Below are 15,396 nucleotides of genomic sequence, written 5' to 3'. Positions count from 1 at the left end.
CACTTCTCTACATCTCCATGAAATGCTCCTCCCACTGCACCCAATATGCTATTATCCTTCTTGGCTACAAGGCCACACTGTTTACTTATATCCAGTCTTTCATCCACCGTAACCCCTAGGTCCCTTTCCCCTGTATTGCTGCTTAGCCAGTCAGTTCCCAACCAATAACAATGCTTGGGTGAAGGAGGAGTGATTACGTGACGCTTGAGGTAAGTTTGTTGTCTGTAATGTGTGTGTGTTTGTGTTGTAGTGTGCTTGATGCCTGCCTAAACGATGCCATGTAGTTGGTTTGTTTGGAGGACTGTGTGCTGACTGTTTGCTGAACCTAGCAGCCTGAGGGACCCTTGAGCCCTTACTGAGGGGACAGGGCTACTCAGGTAGGGCAGGGATTTATAAAGCCTGCCCAAACCAACCAGAGGAGCTAATGAACATGAGCAGCTAACAGGGGGGTTTCGTGAGGGAGTTTAGAGGGGGAGTATGAGGCGGGAATAGTGACACTTAAAGTGTCCAACTTGAATTTAAAGCCAATAACAACTTAACTTAATCTATGTGACCCTCTTTGGGATTCATAAAATAATGAAGACAGAATCCCAGAAAGCAGGTTGGGACTTTCCAGTTTATTGCATCCAATGGAGCAGGTATGATTACCTGCCCTTTGGGCAGGTGGCCTATGTGTTCATCCAGTGCAAGGAGCTCCTGGCCCTCAGAGACCACGTACATGCTTTGGAGGCCAGAGCAGTGGAACTGGAGGCGCTGAAAGAGATGGGGAGGTACATAAATGAGACTTTTCAGGACATAGTAGAACAGTTCCACCTCCAGTCTGGCAGCCTCAGTGCTGCTGAGGAAGATGAAAGCCTCAGGGAGGGAGAACATCTACTTGGAGCAGAGGGAAATGATCCCCTAGCTGGGACCCTCCTTCCAGATGATGTCAGAGTATCCTCTCGCCTTAGGACACCTCTCTAGGGCTGTGTCTACACTAGCCCCAAACTTCGAAATGGCCATGCAAATGGCCATTTCGAAGTTTACTAATGAAGCGCTGAAATGCATATTCAGTGCTTCATTAGCATGCGGGCAGCCGCGGTGCTTTGAAATTGACGTGCCTTGCCACCGTGCGTCTCGTCCTGACGGGGCTCCTTTTCGAAAGGACCCCGCCTACTTCGAAGTCCCCTTATTCCCATCTGCTCATGGGAATAAGGGGACTTCGAAGTAGGAGGGGTCCTTTCGAAAAGGAGCCCCATCGGGACGAGCTGCGCAGCGGCAATCCGCCTCAGTTTCAAAGCGTCACGGCTGCCTGCATGCTAATGAAGCGCTGAATAAGCATTTCAGCGCTTCATTAGTAAACTTCAAAATGGCCATTTGCGTGGCCATTTCAAAGTTTGGGGTTAGTGTAGACACAGCCTATGTAATGGGAGGCAGCTAAAGAGTGATAACTTTTTAAAGTGCTTATATACAAATGCTAGAAGTCTAAATAATAAGATGGGCAAGCTAGAGTGCCTCATATTAAATAAAGATAACAATATAACAGGTAGCACAGAAACTTGGTGGAAAGTGAATAATCAATGGAGCCCAGTAATATCATGGTACAAAATTTATCGGAAGGACAGAATAGGTCATGCTGGAGAGGGGGTGGCACTATATGTTAAAGTGTAGAATCAAATGAAGTCAAAATCATAAATAAACCAAACTGCACCCTAGAATCTCTCTGGATAGTAATCCCATGCTAGAATAATATAAATATAAAGGTAGGGATATATTACCGACAACCTGACCAGGATGGCAATAGTGACTGTGAAATGCTCATGGAGATTAAAGAGGCTACGAAAAAAAAAAACCCAAAACAAAACAAAAAACAAAAAACCCATGAAACAAAAAGACAAACAAAAACAAAAACAAAAACCCACAATAATAGTGGGGGATTTCAACTATCCCCATATAGACTGTGTACATGTAACCTCAGGAGGGGAAGCTGAGGTAGTTTCTTGACACCTGATTTAATCCTAAGTGGAGCACATGATCTGGTCCAAGAGGTGAATGTGTGTGGCCCTCTGGGTACTACTGACCATAATATAATTATATTTAACATTCTGGTGGCTTAGAAAATACTACATTGGCCCACAACTGTAGTATTTAATTTCAGAAAGGGGGACTACACAAAAATGAGGAAGTTAGTTAAACAGAAATTATAAGGTATAGTACCTAAAGTGAAATCCCTGCCAGCTGCATAATAACTTTTTAAGTACACTATAATACTGGCTCAAACTAAATGTACCCCCAAATTTAAGAAACTAATTGAGAGAACCAAAAAAAAGTGCTACCATGGTTAAACAATAAAGTAAAAGAGGCAGTGAGAGACAAAAAGGCATTCTTTAAAAAATGGAAGTAAAATCCTAGTGAGGAGAATAGAAAGTAGTACAAACTCCACCAAGTGAAGTGTAAAAATAAAATTAAGAAGGCCAAAAAAGAAGTTGAAGAACAGCTAGCGAAAGAATCTAAAACTAATCACAAAAAAAACCAAAACAAACCTAAGTACATCTGAAGCAGCACGCCTGATAAACAACCAGTAGGGCCACTGGATAATCAAGATGCTAAATGAACAGTCTTCATGGATGAGGAAGTGAGGGAGATTCCCAGACCTGAACTATTCTCTTCAGATAACAAATCTGATGAACTCTCTCAAATTGATGTGTCATTAGAAGAGATTTTGGAACAAATTGGTAAATGAAATAGTAATAAGTCACCCGGTCCAGCTGTCATTCAACAAAGAGTTCTGAAGGTACTCAAATGTGAAACTGCAGAACTACTAACTGTAGACTGTGACGTGTCATTTAAATCAGCTTCTGTTCCAGATGAATGGAGGCTAGCTAAGGCGATAGCAATCTTTTAAAAAGGGCTGCAGGGGTGATCCTGGCAACTAAAGGCCAGGCAGTCTGACTTCAGTACCAGGCCAACTGCTTGAAACACTAAAGCTGTGTCTACACAAGTGCCCTTTTGAAAGGGTGAAAGTTGAATTTCAGCGGTCAAAATAGTGGCCGTTGAAAGGCAGCACCTGCCTCCATTTTTCAGATCTGCACTTCGATCCAACTCTGCCATGAAGTCACCGAGCACACCATGCCAGTTCCAATTCCTGGATGAAGGAGGAGGATTGGTCAGATGTTCGTCAATGCGCTGACTGTCAAACAACAACACAAATGAAATCTGATGCCAGTACAAATAAATGTAAAAGATCCCAGCTCGGACATCGCCTGGATAAACAAAGTCCTCAATGCCAATCCAGTGATGGGGTTGGGTCAATAAGTTGGCTACCAAAAAAAAAAAATTGCAGCTAACACATATGCTATCCATTGGAACATGGAACGTCCAAACACTGTGGGCAGCTAGAAAATTAGAGCTGCTTCAGAAGGAGATGGAGAGGTACCGATGTGATATACTTGGACTGGCAGAGATGCGTTGGACAGGATCAGGAGAGATATGTGGTTGTGAAGTCATTTGGTCAGGAAACAAAACGAAGCATGAAGCAGGAGCTGAATTCCTTCTTGGGAAAACAGCTAGAAGAGCATTATTAGGATACAAACTGGTGAGTGCAAGAATGATGGTCACGCGATTCGAAGCAAAACCGTTCAACATCTCAGTCATTTGGGTGCATGCACCCATGTTGGACAGTATGGAGGAAGAGATTGAGCTATTCTATAAAGATTTGACAAAGACAGTGAAGGAGATACCGACAAAAGATGTGTTGATCATTGGAGGAGATTGGAATGCAAAGGTTGAACAGATAATGAAGGTTGAGACAGAGTCATGGGAAGGCTTGGATATGGAGAAAGAAACAAATGAGGCAAGAAACTGTTAAGAGTTTGCTACAGAGCCTGAGATGGTGATCTGCAACAGGAGATTCCAGCAAAAGGACTGTAGGAAGTGGATGTGGCGATCGACTGAAGGGAAGTCCAAGAACATGATAGATATGATTTTGATAAGAAGAAGATGGATAACATCAGTACAGCAGTGCCGAACTTTCCAAGGAATGGATATAGACTCATACCACAGCCTAGTGATCACAGACATCAAGAAAAAACTCAAAAGAAAATGTAAGACACCGTTTAAGAAAAGAAGAGATATGGCGAGGCTATGTGAGGAAGAAACAGGGAATGCATGCACAACAGCACTCGAAGAGAAGATTAAGAATATCACCACAGAGAAAGACCTAGCTAAGAGAGTCACAGGGATAGCCATTCCTATAGAAGAAGCAATTAGGCAGACTGTTCCAGAAGAAGAAAAGATCAATAAGAAGTGGATTACCCAGAAAACGTTGAAGTTTGTTCAAGAGAAGATGGAGTTGAAGATCAGAAGAGTTGTTTCTGAGATGGCAGATCAGCAATATAGGATGCAATGGAATGAGGTAAGGAAAGCAGCCAGAAAGGATAAGGAGAAATGGTTAGAAGAACAATGTGAAAATATCAAGAAGTATTATGGCGAATGTAAGACAAAGGAGGTGTATAAGATAATTAGGAATATTAGGAAATGGCAACCGAAGCAGATGGCGATCAAAGATGAGAACGAAGAAGTGCTCATGAACAGGAAGAAGATTGTGCAAAGATGGATGAGATATTGCACCAATCAATACAAAGCACAGTTGGACCCGAGTGTCTCAGAGAGACTGATTGAAGAATTGAAAGAGATATATCCCCTGAGCATCAAGAGTGGCCCGATATTTCAAATGAGGAAGTAGAAAAAGCAGTGAAATGACAAAAGAGCAACAAGAGCCCTGGAAATGATAACATCATAGGAGAGATGATCAAATATGGCAGAGAAAGTATGATTCAGGAAATATACCAAATATGTAATATGGCATGGAAAGAAGGGAAGGCACCTAAGGAATGGACAAGATCTGTGCTAGTGACAATACCCAAGAAAGGAAGTACATTGAAGTGCAAGAACAACAGAATGATTGCTCTAATGAATCATCTAGGTAAGGTGCTGATGAAGATACTGACTATGAGATTAAGATCGCAGATAGAAGAACATATAACAGATGAGCAACCAGGGTTCAGAAAAGATAGAAGTACCATACAGCAGATATTGGCACTAAGACTGATAGTGGAGAAAGCTCGACGAAAGAACAAAAATGTATACTCTTGCTTTGTCGATTTTCAAAAGGCATTTGACAGCATAGATCAGAAAGTGACTTGGGCGGTGTTGGAGTCATATGGAGTTGATGGCAGACTAATACAGTTGTTGAAAGATGTCAATGATAATGAGGAGGCAGCAATGAGAACATGCAGGGAGTTGGGAAGTTGGTTTAAAACAAGTAGAGGTACGAGACAAGGAGATCCAATATCGGCAAGTATCTTCATTGCACATCTGGAGAGAACGATGGACAAAATCAAGGAAGAGGCGGAAGGGATATCTGTGCATGGGAAAAGAATTAACAACCTCAGGTTCAGGGATGATATAGTTATCATTGAGGAAGATGTGGAGAAGCTCGTGAAAACAGTGCAGATCTTAAACGAAGAAGGGAAGCTGTATGGACTGATTATGAACATTGATAAAACAAAAACAATGGTATTTGGAGATCAGGAAATAGGAAGGAAGATCAGTGTTGATGGTATTGAACTAGAAAATGTAGAGAAGTTAACACATCTGGAAAGCAATGTAATATATGATCTTGACTGCAAGATGGAAATAGCGACTAGAATAGCGAAAGCAAAGGCAAGTTTGAAGGTGATGGATAAGATCTGGAAAAGCAAAGCAATTGGCTTAAGAACAAAGCTGGGCATCTTGAAAATTTGTTTGTTCAGCAGCATCTTGTATGGTTGTGAGACATGGGTGATAACAAAAAATTCAAAAAGAAGATTACTGGCGTTCGTAAGGAGTTGTTATAGAAAAATTCTGAGAATAGGATGGATGCAGAAGGTCACCAATGAGGAATTATGTTGGAAGATACAGCTGACAGAGAACCTGCGGCAGAAGGTTATAAAATGGAAGCTACAACTGTTTGGACATATTTGCAGAAAGAAGAATTAACAAAAAATCAAGACGCTAGTAGTTGGCATAACAGATGATTTGAATAGGAGATGCAGACCCCACAGAGAACAGGTAGATGATATAGTAGATTGGTGCGGAGCTAGTCTACAGAAACTAAGCCACTTTGCACTGGATAGGGAAAGATAGACGAAATAGCGAGAGAGGCATCAGACACTAAGGGGCGCTGAGCCCACGGTTATTGATGATGATGATGACTTCAATTGGCTCTTTTGAAGTGCCGTCGAGGTCTTTTGAAAGAGAGTATCCACACAGCTCCAAGCCCTCTTTCGAAAGAAGGGAGGCAGGAAAAGCTGCTGACGGGGTCCCATGGCCAACAAGCCCTTCCGGGGCCGCAGCCAGCCGCCTCCTTTGAAGGGCCCCTCCCTCTACCCTCCCCTGCACACGAGCCGAGTGCTGCCCAGCCTTTCCCAGCCCGGCAGAGCTGACTTGTGCCAACCATGGAGGCCCAGCGACAGCTCCTGCAGGAGGACGCCCTCATCCTGGACACCCTGCTGGCAGTGCTGTGCACCATCGCTGCAGTTGCACCCAATCTCATTGGGTGGCTGGGCAGTCCTCCTGGGGCTGCAGGGCTCCCCCTCCTGGGGCACCTCTGGGCACCCCCCCAGGTGCCCCGATGCCTCTGAACCCACCCTAGTAGCACCGACTGATGGGAGCACATGGTACTAGGGGAATGGGGCGAGGGCAGGTGGCTGCAGAACTTCTGCATGTCGTGGCAGACCTTCGAGGAGATCTGCCACTGGCTCGGCCCCGCAGTCCAGGACCAGGACACCTGCATGCTGCCAGCCCTCACCCTGGAGAAATGGGTCGTGATTGCCATCTGGAAGCTGGCCACCCCAGACTCCTACCACTCCATGGGACAGCAGTTTGGGGTGGGCAACACCACCGTCTGGGCTGTACTTATGGACGTAAGGTGGGGCTGGGGCAAGTGGAACCCTCCACTGCAAAGGGCCAGATGGGGCAGAGGCTGGATGGATGGGGATCAGGGGGCTGGATGGGGCTGGGGCTGGATGGGAGGGGACAGGGGGCTGGACGGGGCAGAAGGTGGATGGGAAGGGGGCAGAACAGGCCCGAGGCGGGGGGAGATGGACGCTACACCCACACTACAGCACGTGTCCCCCTTCCCCCCCCCAGAGGTCATCAGAGCCATCAACATGATGCTGAGCCATGGGGTCATCTGGACAACACTGTCACTGGCTTCCAGGACCTGGGCTTTCCAAACTGCATCAGCGCTTTGGATGGCATGCATGTCCCCATCTGCGCCCCACCACCCAGCACCAGCCAGTACATCAACCAAAAGGGCAACCATTCAGTGGTGCTACAGGCCCTGATGGATGTGAGGGACCGGTTCACTGACTTCTATGTGGGCTGGGCCAGCCACACCCACAACGCACAGGTCTTCCAGAACTCCAGCCTCTGCCGGCGCATGGGGGCCAGCACCTTCATCCCCCAGTGGGAGATCCCAGTGTCGGAGGACATTCCCATGCCACTCTGCATGGTGGCAGATGTGGCGTACTCCCTGCAGCCATGACTAATGGAGACTGTACACAGGACACCTCAACTCCATCCGGAAGGCATTCAGTCAGTGCCTCAACCATGCCTGCAACATGTTGGAGCGGGCCTTCAGGCGCCTAAAGGGGCGGTGGAGGTGCCTCCTTACATGGTTGGAGGTCGGGGTCCTCAATGTGCCCCAGGTGGTGGGTGCCTGTTGCTTTCTCCACAATGTCATGGAGAGAAAGTGGGATGCCTAAGTCCCTGGGGGGGGCCCTCCGTCTGGCACTGGCTATGAGCAGCCGGGCGTTGCCCCTATCCACCAGGCCCACCAGGATGGCCACTGCCCCCAGGAGGCCCTCAGGCAGGCCTTTGCTGACGGCCAACTCTGATCCGCATGCACACCCACCCCACACACATCCACCAACCACCATCCCCACCACCCTCAACCCCACCAGCACCGCACCCACACATCCACCACCCACCGTCCCCCTGAGGATCACAGCATGGAGTGGTGAACAATAAAAGAAACATTTATCTAACTATTTTTGTTGGTGACTATGTGCAGGGGGGAACCTAATTTGGAGTGGGGTGAGGGAACCTAACCTGGGGGGCGAGGCACTCATTCTGAGGCAGGGGTGATGCACCACGAGCCCCCTCGGCCCCTGGAGCCTCTGCCTCCCTGGGTGCTGGGTCCCCAGTTGGAAGGAGAGGGTGCAGGTAGCACTGGCAGGTATTGCTGGAGAGAGGGCCTGGTGGAGGCAGAGGAAGCAGGCTCAGTGGGGGCAGGGGAGCAGGCTTGGTGGGGGTGGGGGGCAGGCTCAGTAGGGGGAGCTGCCAGGGGGGGTCAGGAGGTGGGCAACAGTGGCCGTATGGTCCTGGAAGATGTGACCAATGCCATCCAGGGTGGTCAGCAGCCTCTCCCAGGCTGCCCTCCTCCAGTCCATGTCAACCTGGGTGAGCCGCGGGTTTTGCTCGGGCATCTTAGCCTGACGCTGGCTGGCTAGGTCCTCCTCAGCTGGGAGGGGGGCCCTCCGGCCACGGCTCCGATGCCACACTGCCTCAGGTGGCATCCGAGCACCTCCGAGGGCTGCAGGCGGGCTTTTGGGGGTGAAGGACAGTGCAGGGCTCTCCCAGCCCATGGATGGTGCGGCTGTGTGTAGAGGAGGAGAGCATGTCAGTAATGTGCCCTGGACAGAGGGGACCAGGCTGTGGCCCACCCGCCTGAGCCCACCCCACGGAGCCCCTGCCCCCCCAACGGACACTGACTTGCCCTCCACAGGCTGGGCCTCCCAGCTTGGGGATGCATCCAGGGGTGTCTCCTGATGGTGGCCCTTCCCAGCCTGCAGTGTGCGGGCCCCAGACGCTGTCCAGAACTGACCAGCCACCACCCCTGTGCGGCTTGCGGCAGTATCTGCTGAGGGCGGGTGCTGGGCATCGCTGGTGTGCCGCCATGGGGTGCTGCATCCCACGTGGGGGGAAGACCTGTGTGCGGCTCAGGACCACCGATCCTGTGTGCAAGTGACTAGCCATTGCGTTGCCCCCACCCTGTGGAGCAGGTGTGCGCCCCTCCCTGTACGTACTGGAGGGTCCCTTGGCGAAGTCAGGGGATATCTGGCTCCCAATTGCCTGACTGGATGAGCAGGAGAGGATAAGGATGTTGAGGTCCCCCTCCTCACTCGAACACTAAGTGGTCCCCTCGCCCTCCTGGTTCCCTGGTCCGGGCTGCTGACTCCTCCTCCTCTGGCTGCAGCTCCTCAACGGAGATGCCCAGGCACACCGGGGGTGGGGAGCTTTCCTGGGGCCCCAGGATGACCTGGAGCTCCCTGTAGAAGGGGCGTGTCACTGGAGCTGCCCCAGAGCGTCCGGCCTGGTCCCTGGCTTGGGCATAGCCCTGGCACAGCTCTTTTACCTTGGAGTGTACCTGTTCCGCGTTATGCTCTGGGTGGCACCTAGTGTGGAGGCCCTCCATCCATGAAGGGACCCTTTTTTTTTTGTCCCCCTGGGAGCCTTGGGAGCCCTATGGGGGCTTGGAAGGGGAGCCATGGGGTTCGTGTGGGGGCTGGCTGCTGGCCATGCTGGTGCTGGAGCGTGCGGCTGGAGCACATGGGGAGGCTGCTCCTAGCACACTCTCAGCTTCCTGCCACGGATTTCCTGCATGCGTGTGGCTTTAAGGCAGCCAAACGCAGGGACCATAGAGCTGCTGCCGGCTGGAGTAGACCTGCACTCCAGCTGTCCGGCACCATGGCGGACCCATATTTTGAAAGAGCGGACTGTGGAGCATCTACATGTGTACTCTTTCGATTTAGCATTTTGAAAGGGAGCGATTTTCCTCATACAGGATCGGGGTTCGGATTTCAAAGTCTGCTCCCTGTTCTTTCGATTTTCTTTCGAAAGACGGGTTTACACGTGTGGATACTCTTCCCACTCTTTCGACAAAGGGCCATTTCTTTTGAATTTTTGTGCATGTGTAGACACAGCTTAATAAAGAAAAGAATTGTCAGACACATTGAAGAACATAATTTATTGGGGAAGAGAAAACACGGCTTTTGTAAAGGGAAGTTGTGCCTCACCAATCTATTAGAATTTTTTTTAAGTGTCATCAAGCATATGGACAAGGAGGATCCTGTGGATATAGTGCGCTTAGATTTTTAGAAAACCTTTGACACGGTCCCTCACCAAAGGCTCTTAAGCAAAGTTAACTGTCATGGAATAAGAGAGAAGGTCCTCTCTTGGATTGGTAACTGGTTAAAAGATCAGAAACAAAGGGTAGGAATAAACTGTCAGTTTTCAGAAAGCAGAGAGGTAAACAGAGTTGTCTGTCAGGGGTCTGTACTAGAACCAGGTCCTATTCAACATATTTATAAATGATCTGGAAAAATGGATAAACAGTGAGGTGGCAAAATTTGCAGGTGACACAAAACTTCTCCACATAGTTAAGTCCAAGCAGACTGTGAAGAACTACAAAAGAATCCCATTGAATTGGGTGACTGGGCAACCAAATGGCAGATGAAATTCAATGTTGATAAATGCTATGTAATGCACATTGGAAAATATAATCCCAACTATACATATAAAATGATGGGGTCTGACTTAGCTGTCACCGCTCAAGAAAGAGATCTTGGAGTCATTGTGGATAGTTCTCTGAAAATATCCACTCAATATGTAGCAGCAGTCAAAAAAACAATAACAAAACATTGGGAATCATTAAGAAACTAATAGATAATAGGTCAGAAAATGTCCTATTTCTTCTACATAAATACATGGTAACTCCACATCTGGAATACTGTGTACAGATGTGGTTGCCCATTCTAAAAAAAGATATATTGGAATTGGAAAAGGTTCAGAGAAAGGCAACGAAGAAGATTAAGGGTATGGAGCATTTGCCATATGAGGAGAGATTAATAAGACTGGGACTTTTTAACTTGGGAAAATGACATTTAAGGGGGTATATGTTAGAGGTGTATAAAATCATGACTGGTGTGGAGAAAGTAAATAAGGAAATTTCACTTACTACTTACTACAACACAAGAACTAGAGGTCACCAAATGAAATAAACAGGCAGGAGAATTAAAACAAACAATAGGAAATATTTTTTTCACATGACTCACAGTTAATGTGTGGAACTCTTTGCCAGAGGATGTAGTGAAGGCAGAGGCTATAGCAGAGTTTAAAAAAGAACCAGATATATTCCTGGAGGATTGGTCCATCAATGGGCTGGAAATGGGTGACAGGGAATCAATCACTTGAAGATTACCTGTTCTGTTCATTCCTCTTGGGTCACCTGACATTGGTCATTGTTGGAAGATAGTATACTGGGCTTGATGGGCCTATGGTCTGACCCAGTATAGCTGTTCTTACATTCTTTCATATTTACAAATAAAGTATTTATTGATACTTTTCATAGTCACATACATATAATTCAGTAAGACAGAGATAATATAGCTAGTATATTTGAATATCCGTATTCATGTCATCCCTTGCAAAACAACGTGACATGTTAGCCATCACTTTCCACTTCTCTGTCTCCAAGTGCCCTGGATTAGCACTTTTAGACTGGCATTGCCGACTTTACCATACCTTATGCATATTCCTTTGGGGTTTCTCCCCTCTTCCTGATTTGGATTTCCTCCAGATTACCATGTTCAGATGACCATCTTCTCTGGGTTACTGTACTGTTGATTTCAGCCCATTATTAGGTAGAATATTTTGTTGCCATGGCAGCTCGTAGTCAGATATTCCATATAAATCTGTGCAGAAGCTGGCGTCAGTTCACGTTCTCTGCTTGTTTGATGTCATTCTGGAGAAAATTCCAACCCACTCCTACTGTGAGTCTGTACTTCCATTTCTTTAGAACTTATGCATTGCTTAAATTTATTTAACCCAATGTTCCTAGGCCTCAGGCCTCATATTAAATGCTGAAGCCAATTTCTCACAGGGTACAAGCCAATATGTTCTGCATATGACAGTAGAATATAGAACATGGAATATAACGTGCAGCAGTGCAGGGAATAGAGCTCAGCTGGACTATCGGGATGCAACAGATGCCAATTCCAGAAGGCACTGCTGTGATCTCCTACACTGATTGTCTGTATAGCACAGGCCAGAGATCTGCCCCCACATAACTCCTTGTCCCTGGGCACCTGCACAACTTCTCTGATTTAGGTTAAAGAGAAAGATGGCAAAGTGCCAGTCACTGGGGCTCTCTTCAGTGGCCTATTCTACCACCTCAGAGCCCCCCTGGTGAACTAATACAGACATACTGAGAAAAACTCTGCTCTGGGAGGGCTTAGTAACAGAGAGACAACACAGCAACCAGGAGCGCAGCCCTAATGTGATGAAAAACCCAAATAAATCCAACTTCCACTGTACAAATTTTTTTCACAGAGAAAGCTCCCAAAGTTCAGCCCTTTAATTAGTGAAAGGGACATATGTACAGCTGTTACCCCCAGAGTTAATAACTATCAACACTGGTCTTGATCCCAAACCATAAAATGTTTATTTAGTATGAGAAGAAGGATTTAAGAGGTTGTAAGGGATGACAGACAGATCAAAGTAAGTTCCTAAGCAAAAATTAATGAAATACGACAGCCAAGCCTAACACACAAAGAGTAAATTGCCACAAATCATAATTTCTTACCCTCGTTCTTACTTCAGGTAATGTTCTTCAGGTCAGAGATCATCCTTTATCTGATCCAAGTCTAACAGGTCCCCACCCACCATTGTAGATCTTTTCCTTCCAAGTTATTTCATGTGTCATCTTGTGATGGGGGTCAGTCTCTGAGGTCAACAGAAGACAATCATGGTTTGCTGCCCATTCTTTAAATAGAACTTCACCAGTGTGGTCCCATTCCCCACACACCTCCAGAAAAATACTAACTTCAGAATGCATTCTACTACTAAGTGTCATGGTCATATGTTGCTGTAGGACTAACCACAAACTAGACATAGATTCTTGTCTTGATCACTGGGCCATTAAGACCCTTGAACTGAACTAATGTCTTTCATTCTAAAACCCAGATTAAGAAATAGGATTATATTTTATACTTTTTCAACAATTCCATATACAAGAATGCACATGCACAGAGGTAGAATATATGCATTCAGGGGAGTATAAACTGTTGAATGATGGGATATTTGCCCATTTGCATAAAACATGTTGGAGTAAGGCATACTGACATTTTCAAAACCACATTTATGTAAACATATGGGGCCAAGTAGTGACAGTGATAGTTCAGATTCCTTTGTAATTTCTAACTGGCAGAGGCAGGTTGTACTCAACTTCCCCCACATTGAGGGAAGAAGAAAACTTTATATAACTTTGGGCTTGTACCCCAGGAGGGCAAGTCCATTAAAAGGAGCTCTCCCAGACCAGATCTCAGTGTTTGTATTGTTCTGCATTTGGGTTTGACTCTAACTCTGGGTGTGCTGGAGGAGATTTAAGAATCTGACTCAGCAAGACAGAGATAAGCATGTTCAAGTTGACAGAAAAGGTGGGCTGAGTATCTTAATCATGTCAGGTGGCATCCCAGGGTCAAACCCATCACACCTGTCCTCTTTTTTACCTTGCGTTTGGTGGTTCCACTACCTAATTGAGAATTGTGTGAATTTACAATTGGATGCTTCACACAAACTCCCTTTCTGAATCTCCTTTTCCAAATGTAGCCCATTGTATCATTATAGATGCGTAAGCTCATGGAAAAAGCCTGGCAAAAATTGCCTTAGTATTTATGTGTCCTGCACTCAAGATAGTGATAAATATGTTTTATTGCACTACTGATTTCATCCCATTATTATATACAACATTTTGTTGCAACGGCATCTTGAGCTCAGGTAATCACAGACTCATAACACAAAACTGGAAGGCACCTGGAGATGTCATTGAGTCCAGTTCCCTGTCCTCACAATAGGAGAAAGCGCCATATTCATGAGCTGTTTTTGTAACCTGCTTTTAAGTGGTTCTAGTGATGGAGATTCCACAACTTTCCGAGGTAATTTATTGCACCGTATAAGCACCCTGACAGGTAGGAAGTTTTTCCTATCGTAGCCATGACTGGGTTGCATTTTTCTCGTTTATTAATAGGGAGATCATGAGGGACTGTATCAAATGCCTTAATAAGTTCTAGGTATGCCAAATCCACAGCTGCTCTGTCAAGATGGGATCGAACTAGACAGCATCAAGAAGCTCACATATCTGGGGAGCATGAACATGTATGGTCTATAATCTAAGAAGGAAATAGAGAATAAAATAACAAAAGCAAGAGTGGGTTTGGATGCGATGGATAAGATATGGAAAAGCAGAGTGATTATCTTCGGAACGAAGCTAAGGATCTTGTAAACGTGTATATTCAGAAGCATATTGTACATATGTGAGACCGGTGATAATGAAAGATGCGAAGAGAAGGATATTGGCATTCTAGAGGAGTTGTTATAGAGTGAATTGAGAATAGGTTGGACGTAGAAGGTCAGCAATGAGGTATTACATAGGAAGCTGAAGCTGAAAGAGAAACTACTGAAGAAAGCTATACAATGGACATTACAACTATATGGCCTTATCGGCAGAATGAACTATAGCCGTGTCTACACGTGCACGCTACTTCGAAGTAGCGGCACTAACTTCGAAATAGCGCCTGTCACAGCTACACGTGTTGGGCGCTATTTCGATGTTAACATCGACGTTAGGCGGCGAGACGTCGAAGCCGCTAACCCCATGAGGGGATGGGAATAGTGCCCTACTTCGAAGTTGAACGTCGAAGTAGGGCACTTGTAGACGATCCGCGTCCCGCAACATCGAAATAGCGGGGCCCGCCATGGTGGCCATCAGCTGAGGGGTTGAGAGACGCTCTCTCTCCAGCCCCTGTGGGGCTCTATGGTCACCATGTGCAGCATTCCTTAGCCCAGGGTTTCTGGCTGCTGCTGCGGCAGCTGGGGATCCATGCTGCATGCACAGGGTCTGCAACCAGTTGTCGGCTCTGTGTATCTTGTGTTGTTTAGTGCAACTGTGTCTGGGAGAGGCCCTTTAAGGGAGCGGCTTGCTGTTGAGTCCGCCCTGTGACCCTGTCTGCAGCTGTGCCTGACACCCTTATTTCGATGTGTGCTACTTTGGCGTGTAGACGTTCCCTCGCAGCGCCTATTTCAATGTGGTGCTGCTCAACGTCGATGTTGAACGTCGACGTTCCCAGCCCTGGAGGATGTGTAGACGTTATTCATCGAAATAGCCTATTTCGATGTCGCTACATCGAAATAAGCTACTTCGATGTAGGCTTCACATGTAGACGTAGCTTATGAGTGAAAGGACAAGACCCTGGTAAACAGAATAATGGACTGTTCAAAGCAGAGAAAGACCTCCAGATATAGTAGGTTGGTGTT

This window comes from Carettochelys insculpta, chromosome 1 (genome assembly GCF_033958435.1).
Source record: "Carettochelys insculpta isolate YL-2023 chromosome 1, ASM3395843v1, whole genome shotgun sequence".
Classification (NCBI taxonomy): Eukaryota; Metazoa; Chordata; order Testudines; family Carettochelyidae; genus Carettochelys; species Carettochelys insculpta.
This window is presented reverse-complemented; position numbering follows the sequence as displayed.